At 33.7% G+C, this 17,987-nt stretch overlaps 1 protein-coding gene across 3 annotated transcripts in view; it reads right to left on the bottom strand.

Moving 5' to 3' along the window:
- Positions 1 to 17,987, bottom strand: part of LOC114330915 (ATP-binding cassette sub-family C member 4) — a 242,880-nt gene that overhangs the window by 156,091 nt on the left and 68,802 nt on the right. Inside the window, exon 1 of one of the 3 annotated variants that reach the window (XM_028280353.2) lies at positions 3,564 to 3,741. The exons of the other annotated variants lie outside the window; for them this stretch is intronic. The gene's annotated coding sequence lies outside the window, so the exon portion shown is untranslated. Of the gene's footprint in view, positions 1 to 3,563; positions 3,742 to 17,987 lie in introns of those variants that run through there. 3 annotated transcript variants of the gene reach the window in all.

Here is a 17,987-nt window from a genome sequence, read left to right on the forward strand (position 1 = left end):
GCCCAGATGGATGACGTCACGAGTATGATATAATGCCAAAAAATTACAATTTAGAAATAAAAATCGACCTGTTTCGGGATTTTTCCTTAAAGTGACCAGCTTGCGACTTTATGAATTTGTTCCTTTCATTTGCACCATACGTGGCCATACTGTATGTGTAAAATTTATTTTTTTTATGTTAAAGCCATCACCATCCCATGATAAATTTTTTTTATATGATATTAACAACAGTATTATGTATTTGTAGGAATATTATGAAAATTTTGAATTATGTACTTTTTGGAAAAAAACTTAATCAAAATATATTTTTTTGTTTGAGAAAAACTTGTTTATCATAACATCATGCTGTATACAGAGCCGGCCCGTGGGTAATATTTCACCCATGCGAATTACTATTGTGGCACCCCCCCCCCCCCCCGCCACTCGCTTCGCTCATTCTGCAAACTTTCACATGCGTGCCTTAAACGTGTACTTTTAACACTTATATCATAAATAACTATAAAATTAATAAGAATTGAACTTGAAAATGAATTAAACTTAAAAATAACAATGTTGAGCTTTGGACATAAAGTGTTAGGCCTTGTAAGGCAATGAGACATGACATTGTGTTATTATGTTATAGGCTAAGTTGAACGCAGTTAACTTTCCTAGATTTTCTCTGGGCAAACTCATTTACAATTGCATTACCATCAATATCCTCGAGCACTGCAAACTCAATTGACATCAAAGCTAGTCCCACCAATCTGTCTTGCAACAATGAAGACCTCAGATAATTTTTTATTATTTTCAACTTGGAGAAACTCCTTTCTCCACTCGCGACAGACAATGGGAGAGTAAGAAGGATTCGCAGTGCTACACACAAGTTAGGAAAGTTTCCTACAAATCCGTTGTCTGCTAAGTAGCTCAATATGTCAACTGGGCCTTTGATTTTGCCTTTGTCTTATTTTTCGACATTGTGACCATCAATGTCACTATGCTGGCCATCAGTAAGAGCAATGTGTAGGTCCTAGCAGCCTTGAATGTAGAAACCTAAACAGTTGGTGATAGTATTGAAGCTGCTCAAATCTGTCTCCCAGAGAAGAGATACATTGATCCAAGACCGCGTAGAAGAATTTAGTTTTGAACACGATTTCAGGATCAAGAACTGTTTTATCACTTGATTCATAAGAAAACATTTTCTTCTTTTTTCTCGGCCACAGTTCACTTTCTTTAGGGAATGCTGGGCCAACTTCATTCATTTCGGCCACTTCCCTGCAATCGACTAATATTCTGTTGAATCCTTCATCACTCCTTGTTTCTTGAAAAAATTGCTTCGTTGAAGAAATCAAAGCAAGAGAGTTTGCTATGTCCATATGTCAACCTCTTGAAGTTTCTTGCTTATGAGGTTTATATTAAACAAACTCATATGCCACGTTACTAAGCAGCAGATGAATTGGAAGTCTTTCAACATTTTGGCCAAACTGGTAGCTATATTTCTTGCATATGCGTCTAGCCTTTTTTGGTCTTGATTAAATTCAAAAAGCATGTTGCACACAATGCAGAGAGCAAGGCTACACACCGCGCCAGTCCCCCGTCGCTCAGTAGAAGAAATGGCGCGGGGTGCGCAGTATTCCACCACACATACAATTATGTCTTTTTGTCTATAATAAAATTAAAACTGACTAAGGCTTTGTGAAATATTACTAATTCATCATAAATGAATGAATAATTGGCTTAAAAATTGACATAATTTAAATAATTGATCGCTTTTTAATTTTTTTTTGGCTAGGGGGAAATTCGCCCCAAACCCTTGGCGCCCTGTGCGGGCGCACGGCTCGCACTGTATATATCACTGTAAAGAGCTTTAAAAATGCTGCAAAATGACACCTCTCCCAGCATTCTAGCTCAATTAGGACAGCTTCTACAACCATTCCAATAAAGTATGATCACAGTGTTTTGGATTTTTTTGAAAAACTTTACATAACCATATTTCGGAAACAGCTTGAGATAAAAATTTAAAATTTTGTATTTTTGTTTCCCTTATTAGCCACTGTGAGTATTCCAAATTATAAACAAATCTGAAGAGGGGTGAAAATTAGGTGTGTTGAGTTGATATGGAATGTCCGGTCCGGGATAACCTGTGAACAAAAAGTATAGAAAATTGCGATCATTAATGATGCAAATAATAATGGTAGAGGAGACCAAGCAGCAAGCTGGGATTTTTGCAGTTATTCGAGCGCGTCAGATTATGACATGGGGCAAAATCTTGTACCCTGTAAATATACCCCCACAATATATTGGATACAGGGAAGTTCGTTAAGTGGGGGACCCGAAAAAAAGTCGATCCTTAGAAAAACTCGAAATCGTCATATTAAGTAAGATAAGGTAAGTAAGGAACATGCAGAACAGTGTATATTTCAAAAATCTGACGGTTTGAGCGGGGCGTAAGGAAATGAATGAGTCACAAAGTTTTATAAGAAAAAAGCGAATATTTCAAGAAATAAACGTCAGATCGAAAAACTAAAAGATACGTCTTCTATATTTTTTTAAAATCTATCGAATGACACTAAACACGATTCCGCAGGGAGAGAAGTGGGGAATAAATTTAAAATTTTAAATAGGAAATCCGTGATATTTCGCGAAATAAACATCAGATCGAAAAACTGCAAAATAAACGTATTCAATATTTTTGAAAAATCTCTCGAATGGCACCAGACACGACCCCCCACAGAGGGGTGAGGGGGGTAAGTTTAAAATATTAAATAGGAACCCCCATTTTTTATGTAGATTTGAATTCCTTACGTAACAATAAGTAACTTTTATTCGAAAAATTTTTTCGAATTATGGATAGATGGCGTTATAATCGGAAAAAACGATTGTTGGAAACGGAAAAGTAAATTAAAAAATGAAAAGTCTCCACTTAAATGGAAATTTTTTGGTTTTAGGATCTAATGTTCACAACCCAATAGGTCACCATAACGCTCGAGTAACTACACATTTAGCATACTTTCCTCCCCTACTATCTCAAGAATCTCTCAAGAAAAACAAAAACTATAATTTACAAAACAGTTATCAGGACTATAGCTACATATGCATGCAAAACATTTATGCTTGAAAAATAAGAATTGGATCTTTTAGAACGATGGGAGAGGAAAATACAAAGAGTAATATGTGGAGGTGTGGAAAATAGATAGTTAATGAAGAAGAAGCCATAATACAGAGCTTGAAGAACTATGTAACGAATCAAAAATAACGACGGTAATTAACGAAAATACCGAGACACACTGAAAGAATGCAGAAGAAAAGACTGTAGAAAATAGAAATGAAGTGGTCAAGAAATGTATGGAAAGAGACTACTGTATCTACTGTACATAATAATTGACATAATTTACTTAAGATTTTTAAACTTTAATACATGATTCACGACATCAGGATCAACTATCAATTTTTCTTATTCAAATATACTCAAAAAATCTTAACGGAAATTTAAAATCTCTTACTCCGATCCTGTCCATAATTCGCGATTCCCGTTGACGCAATTATACGAATCTAAAAATAAACAGTAGAAAGCTGAAGAAACTTACTGTTATGTACGTCCTCTTTGTAGATATTACCGAACTGATTCACTTCACTTCAAGGGTTAAATTACTTGTCACACTATTTTTTATAATTAGAGGGATTCCTTTATTCTTAATACATTTTTTTGAACAATTTTGTACATTCTAACCTCTATACAAAACACACAGCTGACCGGTAAAGAGTGAAAGAAAAGAAGATTCATCGTTTCGAACACGCGGTTTCGCGGTTCAGTGATGCCAAACGTACTATAATTATAATATTTTTACGATAATTACAACTTCATGTACTATAAAATTTCAAAGTAAATATAGTACGTATTTTGTACTATAATTTTTACTGGCATCTTAAAAAACTCCACACATAACATTTGAATGCCTTAATCTGGAAAACGACTTCTAGCGCCATCCAATATTTAATAGACGAAATCGGTTAATAGTTATTGCTGTTTGTAAGTGTAAATCTGTATTTCACATAGCAATAGCAAAGGCGAATTTCAACCAAATAATGAATTAAGGGATCCCCCCATAGTATTATCGGGAATTCCCAGTTTATTATTTACCAGGAGGGAAAGTCAAATATCTAATAATGAACAGGGTTACCAGACCTATGGAATTTTGAGCCAGCTTAGGAAAGAGGGAATTTTATTCAATTCTATGAAAACTCTAGGGAATTCTTAATATTTTTAAGACGATTTTAAAAAATCTGTTGGATTTTATAAACTTTACAAAATTGCTTATCTACATGAAAATCGTATTATTGGGGAATTCGGGGAATCACAGCGATGCGTCAAAGTTAAGAAGTGAAGAGAATATGACAGATATAGATTCAGATCCATTTTTACGACTATTCCCCATTTGTTACTAACGCAAACAAACATACATCAATAGGGCTTTTCATCGATTGTCATTTGTTTCGAGCTTCTGTCATGTGTCACATAATATTAATATATCTACGTCATACGTCTCCAGTTTGTATCATGGTGGATACCAATAACGTATGACGTAGATATATTAATTTTATGTGACACATGACAGAAGCTCGAAACAAATGACTGTGAATGAAAAGCCCTATAAAGGCCGCGTCTCACCATCAAATAATTTGATCAAACAGTTTGAGCAAACTTGACGTACTTGAGGAAGTACGTCAAAGTGACGTCACAATTGCAGTTTTTCTGAAATTCTAAAAATCTGTGCTCTCACTAACACTCTATTTTGATAAGATTTTTTGTATTGAGTTGTCTAACTTGTTTGTACTTTATTTAAAATTAAAATTTTTCATTATTATCCATACTGAACACTCAGGATGTGACGTCACTAACTGTCACTTTCAGTTTGCTCAAACCGGTTTGATCAAATTATTTGATGGTGGGACGCGGTCTTAAGATTATGTTATAGATCCATACTTAATCAGAATTTCTGATTGGACAATACTTTCATACAATATTTTCTATACAATGCTTGGATTGTCCAATTTCGGGTTTTGCTTGTAACATATACACAAAAATACTAGGTCTACTCGCGGAGCACATCCTGAACGTACTCAGAGGGACAACGCCTGCGCATTAGCTGTTCAAAGAGAAAATTCGACCTATTCGACGCCCAGTTTTGTAATGCGCATGCGTTCAACCTCTGGATAAGTTCAAGATGAGCTCCGCGAATAGGCCTATTGAAAATAATAGGTTTGTTCTAGCATCAGTTTCAAACGGTTTGAAACCATCAGCGAATAGTCGACCAGCGCGAGTAGAGGGGATAGCACTGGTGACTATTATGTTCTCTCACTGACCAACTGTTTGCTGATGGTTTCTGACTAGTTTGACTGTTTGCTAGAACAAACCTAATTCTAGGGTAATAATTGTGTGTAATAATAAATAATTGACTAATAAATTTCTAAGTCTTGTACCATGTCTTGTACTATATTTTTTTCCAATGTACTATTACTATAACAATCTCTCTGCTCGTACTATAATAGCTTCCAATGGAGTTGGCAACACTGTCGTGGTTGCAAGATTATGGGAAGGGATAAGGATACCGGAACGTAACACGGAGCGGAAAATAGGGGGAGATATGAAATTGCAAAACAGCAATTGTTTTTATAGATAAAATCATTTATTTAACAATGTAGGAATGTTAGTTATAGATAAGACTGTGCAAATTTAAAAATGATTTATTTATTAACAATGTTCGTTAAAGATAAGACTGTGCAAATTTACATTTATCCAAAAAAAAAACAGACTATAAAAATAAAGTACACCTACAGACAACAAGAAATATTTATATTTTTTTACTTAATTTGTCACATTCCACATTCCAAGTACCGATTCGCATCGGTACTTGGAATGTGAAGTCTCTAAACACAAGAGAGCAGGAAATCACAAAAGAGCTTGTACAAAAAAAATATACACATAATATGTGCAGGGCCGCCGAGAGGGATGAGCGGGCCCCGGTAAAAAGTGAAGGGCGGGCCCCTGGCAAAAAGTGAAGAGCGAAAAAGATTGTTTAATTTTTATAGAAATCAAATTATTAATAATAAATAATAAGAAACATTTCAAATATAAATTTTATTGAATTTTGTTTATATTATTTATAATAGTGAAAATATTTTTATATTACAGGTGCTTTTCGAGTTTTCTGATTGGCAAAATGACTCTAATTTTTGAAAAATCCCATGTTCTTGCCAAATCATTCTCAATTCACAAAGTTGATATTAGGCAGCTTACCGATCCTGTTTCATTGTAGCTATCATTACCTTATAGAATTTTTTATGCGAAAAAGAAAACTAAAGGATCTTTCTGCTTTTGTGACTGCCACCGCTAATGTGCAAAATATTCTTAACGCAATAATGATTCAAATTTGAGATGTTTAATTTTATTAAGCAAATACAGTCGAACCCGCTTATTAGAATACTTCTTAAAGGAATATCCCGGTTTAAGGAATAGAAATTTGAAGTTCCGAAACTATTTTACTAGCCGCCAATGATCGGTTATTAGAATATCCCGGATATAGGAATACTTTTGCTTGGCACGAAGGCTATTCCAATAAGCGGGTTCGACTGTATATTGAGAAAGTTGAGATTTATCAATATTATCCTTGTATATCGCTTTCAAATGAAAAATGTCATCTATCAATTCTTCACTGATGTCTTCTTTATAAAACTTGCGCAATACATACCTATATCAATTTTTTTCCTAATATTGTCATTATCTTCATCTCGGAATATCCATAAAATGTTAAATAGCGAATGAATTTTATTTTCCGCATTAAATCTTCTGGTAAAATTGTTTATTATTATGACAAAATATTTCCCAGCGAAATATTGCGTCGGGCTCAAAATTATCAGTCGCATCACTACTAGGCCCAGGCAAATCATCAAAAAATCTCACAAGCTTTTTGCACGGTTTTTCTTTATTTGATGTAAAATAGAATAGAAATATGCTTTACTGTCACTGAAAATTATACAATTTGATGGACAAAGCTTAACATAGAGACAGAGCCATGTAAATTCTGGATTTATTACATAATTGCTGGTAACTAATTTAGATTCTTCAACATAGATTCTTCTGATTTTTTGTAAATCTTCTAGAAGCCCTGATATATTTTTAATCTCCATATCCCTAACATAGTTTTATCTGACTGCACTGTAGTATTTGACTCCTGTGATTTATTGCTGTTAAAATTTTAAACAAAATCGATTAAAGGTCATAATATTAAATAAAGCTGAATATTAATTAAACGCATTATGGGCATAAAGTGAAGAGAAAAGAAAACGGGAAAAATTACGTCTTTGGTCTGGTCCACGCCGGGCCCCTTACATCGCCGGGCCCCGGTAAAATGTACCAGCTGTACCGCCCTCTCGGCGGCCCTAAATATATGCACTACAAGAGACCAAGAAAAAAGGAAAGGGTCAAATTATGCTGGATGACTATCTGATGATTTACAGTGGTGTTGCAAAAGATACGAGAGCCAACGAAGGAGTCGCACTGCTAGTCCACAGAAAATTTGTACACCAAATAGGTACAAGAGTGCCGATATATCTCCGAAAGAATAGTTAGTGTAAAAGTCAAACTGGATGTCAAACCTCTGAACGTGATAGCGATCTATGCACCTGAGAACAACAGGGATGCCACCATAAGAAAAAACTTAGTGTTGACAATGACACAGTTCCGGGAATAAAACAGCGATATAATGAAAATATCAGAAATGAAAACGGAGACCTTCTGACGGACCTCTGCAGCATAAATGAAATACGAATTAACAATACATTTTTCCCTCACAAAGAACAATACAAATACACTTTTGAAAACACTAGAGGACAAAGGTCTATGATAGACTATATTCTGTTGAATAGAGAGTTACACCCTTCTTTACTAATCTTGGATGTAATATCACTAACATCAGCAGAAATAGGAAGCGATCATAAATTGGTAGTGTGCAAAATCAGAATGAAAACACATATATGTGATAACAAAACAGATACACCACCAAGATTACAGTCGAAAGCTTACAGGACGACTCCACAAGATACCTATTCCAAAAATGACTAACGGAAAAAAGCGACGGGGTCGAAGATAGCTGGGCAAAAATTAAGTCTAATATCTTAGCCTTAGCCAAGGAAGTTCTTGGTGAAAGAAACATTAATAAAAATAAATCGCTTCCAAGACGAAGAACTCCATGGTAATGTAAAGGGAAGAAAAAAGCTTACCTAAAATACATGCCAATTAAAACACAAGAGGCATACGATAATTATAAGACTATAAGAAACAAAACACATTCAGTAGTAAGAAAAATTAAAAATGATCACTGGGAACGTTTTTCCAAAGAAATGGAACATGATTTTTACGGTCTCCAAAAGGAAATATGGCGCTTTATAAGAGGTCAAAGAACGGAGGTAAAGGAACTAATAGAACCAAAACACATAGAAAAGGATACATGGATTGACTATCTAAAAAAGCTCTATGTAAAGGAAGAACAAATGATGCTAGAACCGGAAACACCAGAAATTACCACAAATGAAGATGTTAATATAAGTGCACAGGAAGTACGAAAAACACTCGAAAAGCTGCAGGCAAGGATGGAATACCAAACGAATTAGTGAAATATTGTGGAGCAGCAATGATAGAACAATTAACAATCATAAAACAAAATAAACAAACAAACAAAAAAGGAGATATTATTATAAGTGCACAGGAAGTACGAAAAACACTCGAAAAGCTGCAGGCAAGGATGGAATACCAAACGAATTAGTGAAATATTGTGGAGCAGCAATGATAGAACAATTAACAATCATAAAACAAAATAAACAAACAAACAAAAAAGGAGATAAAAGCAGTCAGAAAACTACAGAGGTATCAACTTGTTAAATACTACCCTAAAACTTACAACTAAAATCTTACAAGACTTAATGAATCAGAGGATAGGTAAGTTTAGCAGATGAACAACAGGGTTTTCGTACTGGAAAATCGTGTACAGATGCAATATTCGTCATAAAGTAAATTACTGAGAAATCACTAGAGTATAATAGACTAGCATTTCTATGTCTGATTGACATAAAGACAGCATTTGACAGAGTAAGACTCAAAGATGTAATCCATCTTCTATATAATAGAGAAGTCCCTCTAGATATCATAAAAACTATTGAGAACATCTACCAAAACAACAAAATGGAAGTCAGAATAGATGGACAACTTACAGAACCTATAGATATAGGCAGCGGAATAAAACAGGGAGACTCATTGAGTCCTATGCTTTTCAATTTAATCATGGATGAAATCATCAAAAACGTCAACAAAGGAAGCGGATATAGAATGGGAAACAAAGAAGTAAAAATACTCTGCTACGCAGACGACGCAATATTGATAGCCCAAGATGAAGATAGAAGACCTTCAGGTAGTGCATTCTACTCTTCTGTATAGTGCCCCCATATGGTACAAAGTTTTGAGAATGACAAAGTATAAAACCATGCTGGAAAAATCACAAAGAAAACCCCTCTTGAGACTAACAAGTGCGTACCGGACTACCTCGACAATTGCCCTTCAGGCCATATCATGTACGCTCCCCATTCACCTCCTAGCCAAAGAAAGAATGCTATTATATGCAAATGATAACGGCCACTTGCCCCACATAAAGTCTGAGGTAAGAAGACAGATGTACCAAGAATAGCAAGGTGAATGGGAGGCACAAATCGAAAAGGCTCAATGGACCAAAAGGCTCATTCCAGATGTGGTGGCCTGGTCTGCATGTAAGTATATAAGATTAAATTACTATTTTACACAGTTCCTCACCGGCCATGGTTCCTTTAGATCGTATACGTATGTTATCAAGAAGACAGTAGATGACCAATGTTCAGAATGCAACGTCAGAGACGACGCTCAACACTGCATATTTTTCTGCAGGCTCTTTGAAAGAGAGAGATTGATTCTAGAAACAAGGTTAGGAGAAATCTCCATTGATAACGTTATGGAAAAATCTTTGCAATGCAAAGATAACTTTAATTTGGTGGTCGATCTGATAACCGGAATTATGAAGAAAAAGGAGACGCTTGAGAGAGCGAGAGAGGATCAAGGTGGATAGACTTGTACTGGATTGATGGGACTAAACGACGGACGAAGTATATATATGTGTATATGTGTTTGTGTGTACTATGTATGTTTGAATGTATGTATGTGTAAATATGTGTATATTTTAAGCATGACATCATATAGATAATTATTTGCCTGTTGTATACATTGTTTTCTTTTCTTTTTTCTTTTATCCTTTTGGAAAAGTTATCTGAGCCGTATTAGGCATGACAGACTGTCCCGCAGCACTCGAAGTTACATCCGCCAAGGAATTTGTACCGTGTGCACCGGAGGAGAAGGGGGTGGACTTTAGTTGGTAGGCAGTTAGCCAGAGGGTGCCCGTAGGCAGGACTTCTTAGGGGGAAATGCATGGGGGTAAACTCTTCCTCTCTGAATCCAACACATGCTTCACAGCCATCCGTAAGTGGACACGGCTAGGTACGGTATTTAGAATATTTACCACCTCCTCAAAAAAAAAAAAAAAGATGAAGAGAGTCTGCAAAGATTAGTCCACAGATTTAACATAAGAGCAAAAGAATTTAATATGACAATTTCATCTCAGAAAACCAAAACAATAGTACCTAATCAGTAAAGAACCAATCAGATGCAAAATAGAAATGGATGGTATCAGTATTGAACAAGTAGTGGAAGTAAAATACCTTGGAATTACATTGTCAAGTTAAGGAGACCTACACAAAGAAGTGAGAAATCAAGTACAAAAAGCAAATAGATTGGCAGGATGCCTTAATAACACTATATGGCGAAACCGACATATTAACACTGAGATGAAGCCAAGAATTTATAAAGCCAGTGTAAGACCAATAATGACATTAAATTAACATTTTATTTATATTTTTCATTATAATATTATTCATTTTTTATATTCAATTATTTTTTTCCTTTTTTGTATCTTTTTTTTTGTTATTTTTTTTTGTTAATTTTTTTTTTGTTAATTTTTTTTTGTTTCGGTTTTTTTTTCTTTTTTTTTTTCTTGTTTTCTTTTTCCATTACGGTAAGACTAAAACCCGACTCAGCATCTCGGAGGTTATTCGTCTTCTTAATGGTTCATGTTTTTTTTTCTTTTTTTTTTAATTCTTATTACAATGTTTTGACATTTTTTTACAATATTTATATGCTTCTAAATGCAGATAGTTGACCATAGTTACTCATATTATCAGTTTAATATTTTTAATATGCTCACATAATAAAATGACCACTTCTGGGTTATTACTTTGATTTAATAAGAACTTTAAATTAATTGGATGTATGACATCTTTTAACTTATAAATTTTGTCCAAAAAGATTTTCACTTGAGCTTGTAGTAGAAAACAATTTAATATTTGATGCTCTGCGTCTCCTATTTCTCCACAACTGCAATATGAATCTGTTTTTAAACGAATTTTAAATAGAAATTTGGGAACAGGTACGTGATTAAACCTCAAACGACAAATTTTTCTTATTGCATTTTTGGAAAGATTCCCCTTTATAAACCATGGTTTTTTGGGAATCGTTTCTTGAATTTCTTTGTAATGTTTGCCTTTTTGATTGTTTTTATTATCTTCTTCCCATTTTGTTTTCCAAACGTTCCTAATAACTGTTTTTATTTAGAGAGTTGTGACTGCATAGCTTCACTGAGGAGGCATGAGGATGCTGAAATAGCTATATGGAGATGGTGGTCCAACTCTGAATCGAATATAAACAAAAATCTGCATTTATCTTTTATGTTTTTATTTAATTTGTTGTACATTTGTATTTTGTTCCTTCACCTTCGTGTATGGTCCTTTTAGCTAAGACATCAACTGTTTCATTGCCCAGTATTCCACAATGGCTTTTGACCCATATTAGATGTATTGTTTTGAAATACGGGAAACCTTGGGAACTAAAAATATTCACTGACAAGTATTTCGTTTGGAAACAAAATTGAACCGTCTTTTTAATTTTTCATACTATTTACGGTTAAGAAGATATTAACAGTGCGAAGTTTTCCGGCAACTTTGTACATATAGCATATATGTACTAGAAGAAAAATCGAGCGTATTTTATGACTAGCAAAAATTTATATAATATATAATGTAGACAATACTTCTGTATTCAAGGATAAGTACCACATAAATGGTTTATTACTCTCTTACCTTACTACACGATGAATATTACATGTATCCTAAAAAACAAGCTGTAGGTACTGTAGAAAATCCATTCATTGAACAATAAAAATAGTTGTGAACTTTCAGTCTCAGATATGGCCTCAATAAAATTAATTCAGAAGTAAATAATTAAAGTGATTAAATTAGATAGTTGTTAAATTCTGATAAAACTGCAATTAAATCTGACATAAATCAATTGCAATTAATTGATATACGTCCTTGATTGATTTTTAATTGGTTACATAGATAATTTTAGAAGTAATAAAACAGATAATATATAATACGGATATAAGAAAATATTTTTGTAGGTGTACCTACCTGTAATATCGAAAAAAACTAAATAACAACATAGTAAAATCCAAAAATAAAAATGTATACCATTTTTATTCAGTTGCAATGCGAAGGCAAAGCAATCTTATTTTTCACTTAGAATACGGAGCGCAGTCCAGCAATCTGAATCGACGATTTTCGACTCTTATTGGAGTCTCATCGGAGAGACGTAGGCCTGCTGCTCCATACTCTAAGTGACCAGCATCGAGAGTGCATCCCCCACATCGCAACTAACGTATATGGATTAGGTGACTAGCGTCATCTGGCAATTGAAAGGCAAAGTTTTTCAATCCTAATAGCGACATTAATAATATTGAAAAATATTAAAAATGTTACTAAAAGATTTTTAAATTGAAAACTTATTGGTCCATTTCCCTGGTGACACCTCCAAGGCTTCTACAATATGCAAGCCAGATGGATGCTGCAGTGAAGACAAAAGGGAAGGAATTTTGTTTTGTTTTGTCTTGTCTTCACTGCAGCATCCATCTGGCTTGCATATTGTAGAAGCCTTGGAGGTGTCACCAGGGAAATGGACCAAAAAGTTTTCAATTTAAAAATCTTTTAGTAACATTTTTAATATTTTTCAATATTATTAATGTCGCTATTAAGATTGAAAAACTTTGCCTTTTAAAATCCAAAAATTAAAAGAGTGTGAATATAAAAAATAGGCAATCCCTTAAAATAGCAATCCCAAACTCCCACGAATCTGTATTAACTTCTCTTTAATCTTCTTCTTGTAGGACATGGTCATATTAATCTGTTTTATAATCCGAGTTGTTGTGATTTTGATGTGTAGCTGTTTTATTATGGTTTAGGACCACAACACTTTTGGTCTTCGGGCATTTCTGCTTGTGGTACTTCGACTTATTTGATAAACTCAATATCTTCATCTCAGTGATGAAGCATGCCTGAAGGCCGCTAGAGGTGGAAGAGTATAGTCAGATGCTGGAACCCAATGATACGCCAAAATACCTCTGCGTACGTCTAGATAGAACTCTGTCTTATCACTTATACAAACCAATACAAAATGGGGAGCACAACCACACATTCTCCGCACTTTTATCTTAGCATTATGTTTTCAGCCGCGGAGTTTGGAACACCAGTGTGGACAAACTCTACTCACACTAAAAACGTCGATGTTGCTCCAAACGAAACGGTTCGTATAATATCAGGTTGCCTGAAACACTGAGACACCTATCGAGTAGGTCTACGGTCTACCCCATAATTCGAATCGTTCGACCATCAGAAGACATTCCACGTCAGACGTAAAACGAAAGAAGCAGGAGATGGATCGAAGAAACCCCTTGTATGATCGCCAGACTCAGCCAAGTAGTTTAAGATCTCGAAAAAACTTTCTGAAAAAATCAGGATTCATTACCAAAGCGCCAGAAATGCGCTGAATACATATATATGGCAAGCGTCAGCTACCATAACCTTTTTTGCCTCCTCAAAGGAAATGGGTGCTGCACTCGTCGAAAAAGGTACGTAATATTAATAAAAATTCAGACAACAAAAGCAATACTTAAAATTTGTCCAATTCTTGGTTTTATTAGAACAACAACGCGATGTTCATCAATTCATTATTTTCGTTAGTTCATTCAATGCATTACGTTTATTGATATTACGAACACTGTTCACAGAGTCAACGAACACTATTCATTGAAACAACAACGTCCTAAATTAAAGACTATTCGTTGTGTCAATAACAGTGTTATTTCTCCTAACGTATACTGCGTGATGCATCCAATAAATTTCGTTTATTTCTACAATTATTATTTCCGTTTATTCTTACAATTAATTCCGTTCATTCCCACAATAATTACGGTTATTCTTATCTACAAGCAATTCTATTCATTTCTACAATCAGTTCCGTTTATTCCTACTATGAACGTATTTTATATTAATAATTACTGAATGCATTATTAGCTCAATGTATGATATTAATTGATTAATAATAATTTTGCAAATCCCCTTTTTTGTCCTAAACCTAATGGACTTTACACTGTGTGATTTCTCGTATGATTTCACTTATACAGTGCGCTGGAATAAGACACCCCCCCCCTTATTAACTTGTTTATTTTAAGCACATAAGCAAAACTCTCGGATATGTCGATTTTTAAAATAATCAAAGTATATTATAACATCAATGTTTCGAACTTTACGCGATTCCTCTTCAGGTTACAGGCACAACTTTGATTTTTTAAAATGGGAAAGTACATCATTTGACAGCTTATTTAAAAGCGTTTGAAATATTGATTCCAAAAATGTATAACACTTTAATACTTTTTGAGAGCGCAGGTGCAAAATTTCGATCGAATTCTTTTTAAACGCATTAATTTTTTTTGTAATTCTGAGAAAACTAATAAGTATTTTTGAAAAATTTAGACGCAGAATAAAAGATTACATTATTACCGAGGGCTGAAAGTCCCTTAGAATAAATAAAAAGTTTCTTTTGAATGGTATACGTATTTGAAATTAAAAATCATACTAAATTTTCTCTTTTTCACCCCTCCTGTGATTTATTAAAATAATCATTATAGAAGTTATCAGGGACTTCAGACCCTCGATAATACTGTACTATTTTTATTCTGTGTTTAAATTTTTTAAAAATACTAATTAGTTTTCTCAGGATTCGAAAAAAATGAATACGATAATAGACACACGAAAACTTCCTTCCAGTACGGACTACACTTGGAAGCGATATGAAATTATTCGACACTTCGGCAGAGGTAACAGCATTGTTTAACAAAGAATTCTTTTTTAAACAATGGTAACACAGAGAAGCTCGGGGTATCACGATAAGGAAAAGCCGTAACATTTCAATTGGTCAAGCAAAACATTTATTGTTTCAACAACTGTGTTTATTGTTACCATGGACGCATTGATTGTGGTTACTAAACGCAGTAGTAGATTGATTAATGCATTCGTTGTCACAACAATCAGTTTACATCTATGGAATAATCAATTATTACTCTAGGGGCCGGTTGTTCGAACGCTAATCAAAAATGGAATCAACTGATCATTATCAAATATTTAATTACTGTCACTAACTGTCAATGTCAACTTTGTTTGGGTTGCTGAAAACATAATTGATTACAATCACGAGATTTATTAATCAATTATGTTAAAAATTGTTATGTTAATTAATAATTAATAATTAATTAATCAATCAATTATGATAATTATCATAATGATAATTAATATAATTGATTACAATCAACTGATTGACGTACGAATGAGGGGTGTTGTTATTTGATTGTTGTTAAGGGGACTTAATTATAATCAACTTCTTGATTAGCGTTCGAACAACCGGCCCTAGATATATTAACAACATTTTTGTGCATGGTTTTAATGAAATCTGTACGTTGTCACGATAAACCAAGGTAATTGTTTATCATCTACGAAATCAAGAAAGTGAGTTGCTCCCAGAATTAACATTATTTATTAAATATACGAAACTAACTTATTGGCTGAATAAATTGAATGTTATTGATTATTGTACTCTCGTTATTTTTACAATTATTATTCAATCATTGTGACAGTAACCAAATACATTCATCAATGTCTAAAAAATTAAATTGTTGTTACAACGAAATACTATTCAATAATCACTGTTAATCAATATTAGGAACTAAAGTTTTTTGAGAGTGAATACAATGTACCGTATCCGACATGGAAAGTGCTAAACACACCAATAACCGGCGCGCGGCGTTTCACATTGTACTCGTATTAGTAGTGTTCGCGCAGTACAAATCGAGCATACCCAGAGTAAGTTCGGGATTAGTTTCCAATGCGCAGGCGTCAACGTAAACTTATCCTGGACATGCTCAGGATTTTTCGCTCCGCGAACAATTTTCGGATTCGCAATGTCGCAATGTAATGACGGGTTGCATACATTAAGGTTAGAGAAGGAAGCCTTTTGTTGTCTCTTTCTTATTTCGAAATAAATGTCAAAAAAAATGCAAATGCAACAAATTTGTATGTCAACAAAGAGAAAGAGAAAAGAGAATAAAGGCAACAGGCAAACGATTAACTTTCTATTCAATAATTCAATGCCTTTCTTAGAAGGTAGAAATTTGATTAGAGTCTTTCTTTATTATTTCCACAATATAATGTGGTTATTTCCACTCTGAAATCCAGCTTACATTCTTGTAGAGAGTAAAAGATTGTTGATATTTAGATATAAAAATTACCTTTAACTTCATGGGGGTTGAACATTATCTGAAGGAAGGAATAATTTAGTAAAACAATCATTTCCAATTTTGATATCTATGTATTGAATTTAATGGGTTGTGGCATTGTGTTGTGGTTTATTACACCACAAAAATAATGAAATATAACAAGACACAAGAAATAGTTTCAGAATAAGTTTGATGTATTGTTTATGTTTCATTATATTCAATAAGAGACTAATTTAACTCATAAATTAAACTGAAAAATAAACCACAAGAATATGTAGATACTTATAATAGACGGAGAGCTAGAGGCGAGAAATCATCGTCATAAGTAATATGGAGTTTGGCATGTAAAATGTGTCTATTGTATATTGATATCTATGACCCCTTTCAGGCTGACACCTCAGTGGATACAGGAAGTAGTAATAAGGGATGAAAGGGGAAATTTGGTGCAGTCATTAAATGTTTTCACCTCCTATTTTGTTAAACCTCCATCGATTTGCATGAAAATTGGTGAGTAGTTAGAGCATAACTCAAGAAACAAAACTGATATGGTGCCAACGTGCGCTTTTACCCTGGGGGTGGATGCCACCCCTTCTCACAGGTGAAAACTATTTTATTCAAAATAACCCCACTAATCGATAGAGGGACAAATTTTAAGCAAAATTTGTTACTTCTAATTATTAAAATAAATCAATACTTTTTGAGTAATTAAAGATCAAAGATTTGAATTTTTCGTGAAATAAATGCATGATGTAAAGCGGTTTGTCGTGAATAATTCAAAAACTGTAAGTTTTATCAAAATAGTTATGGTTACCAAAATTGAAGATAATAAAAAATAAAAGAGATTTATTATTCGAAAAACCTTTGAGAATTAATAAAAAGTGAGTTATAGGTGATGGAATATATATTTTTTTCGGCTAGTACCCAAATCTAAGTATTCAAGCTCAAATAACGGGAAAACGGTGCATTTTATAAAATATATTTACTGAACACTTGTCAAAGTACTCAAGAATACCTATCAAGTGAGCTCCAGATGAAGTTTATAACATCAAAGCTAAGCAAGTGATGATGAAAATAAGAGAACCCTTTCGAGTTTTTAGGAAAAGTGAAAATTAAAACATACGATATTTATATATTTATTTTGAAATTTGTTAACAGAATAATTTTTATAGGAATTTCAGGAATGAAGTTAGGATTATAATTTATTATCAAGTTCGTTTTATT

The sequence above is a fragment of the Diabrotica virgifera genome, chromosome 9 (genome assembly GCF_917563875.1).
Source record: "Diabrotica virgifera virgifera chromosome 9, PGI_DIABVI_V3a".
NCBI lineage: Eukaryota > Metazoa > Arthropoda > Insecta > Coleoptera > Chrysomelidae > Diabrotica > Diabrotica virgifera.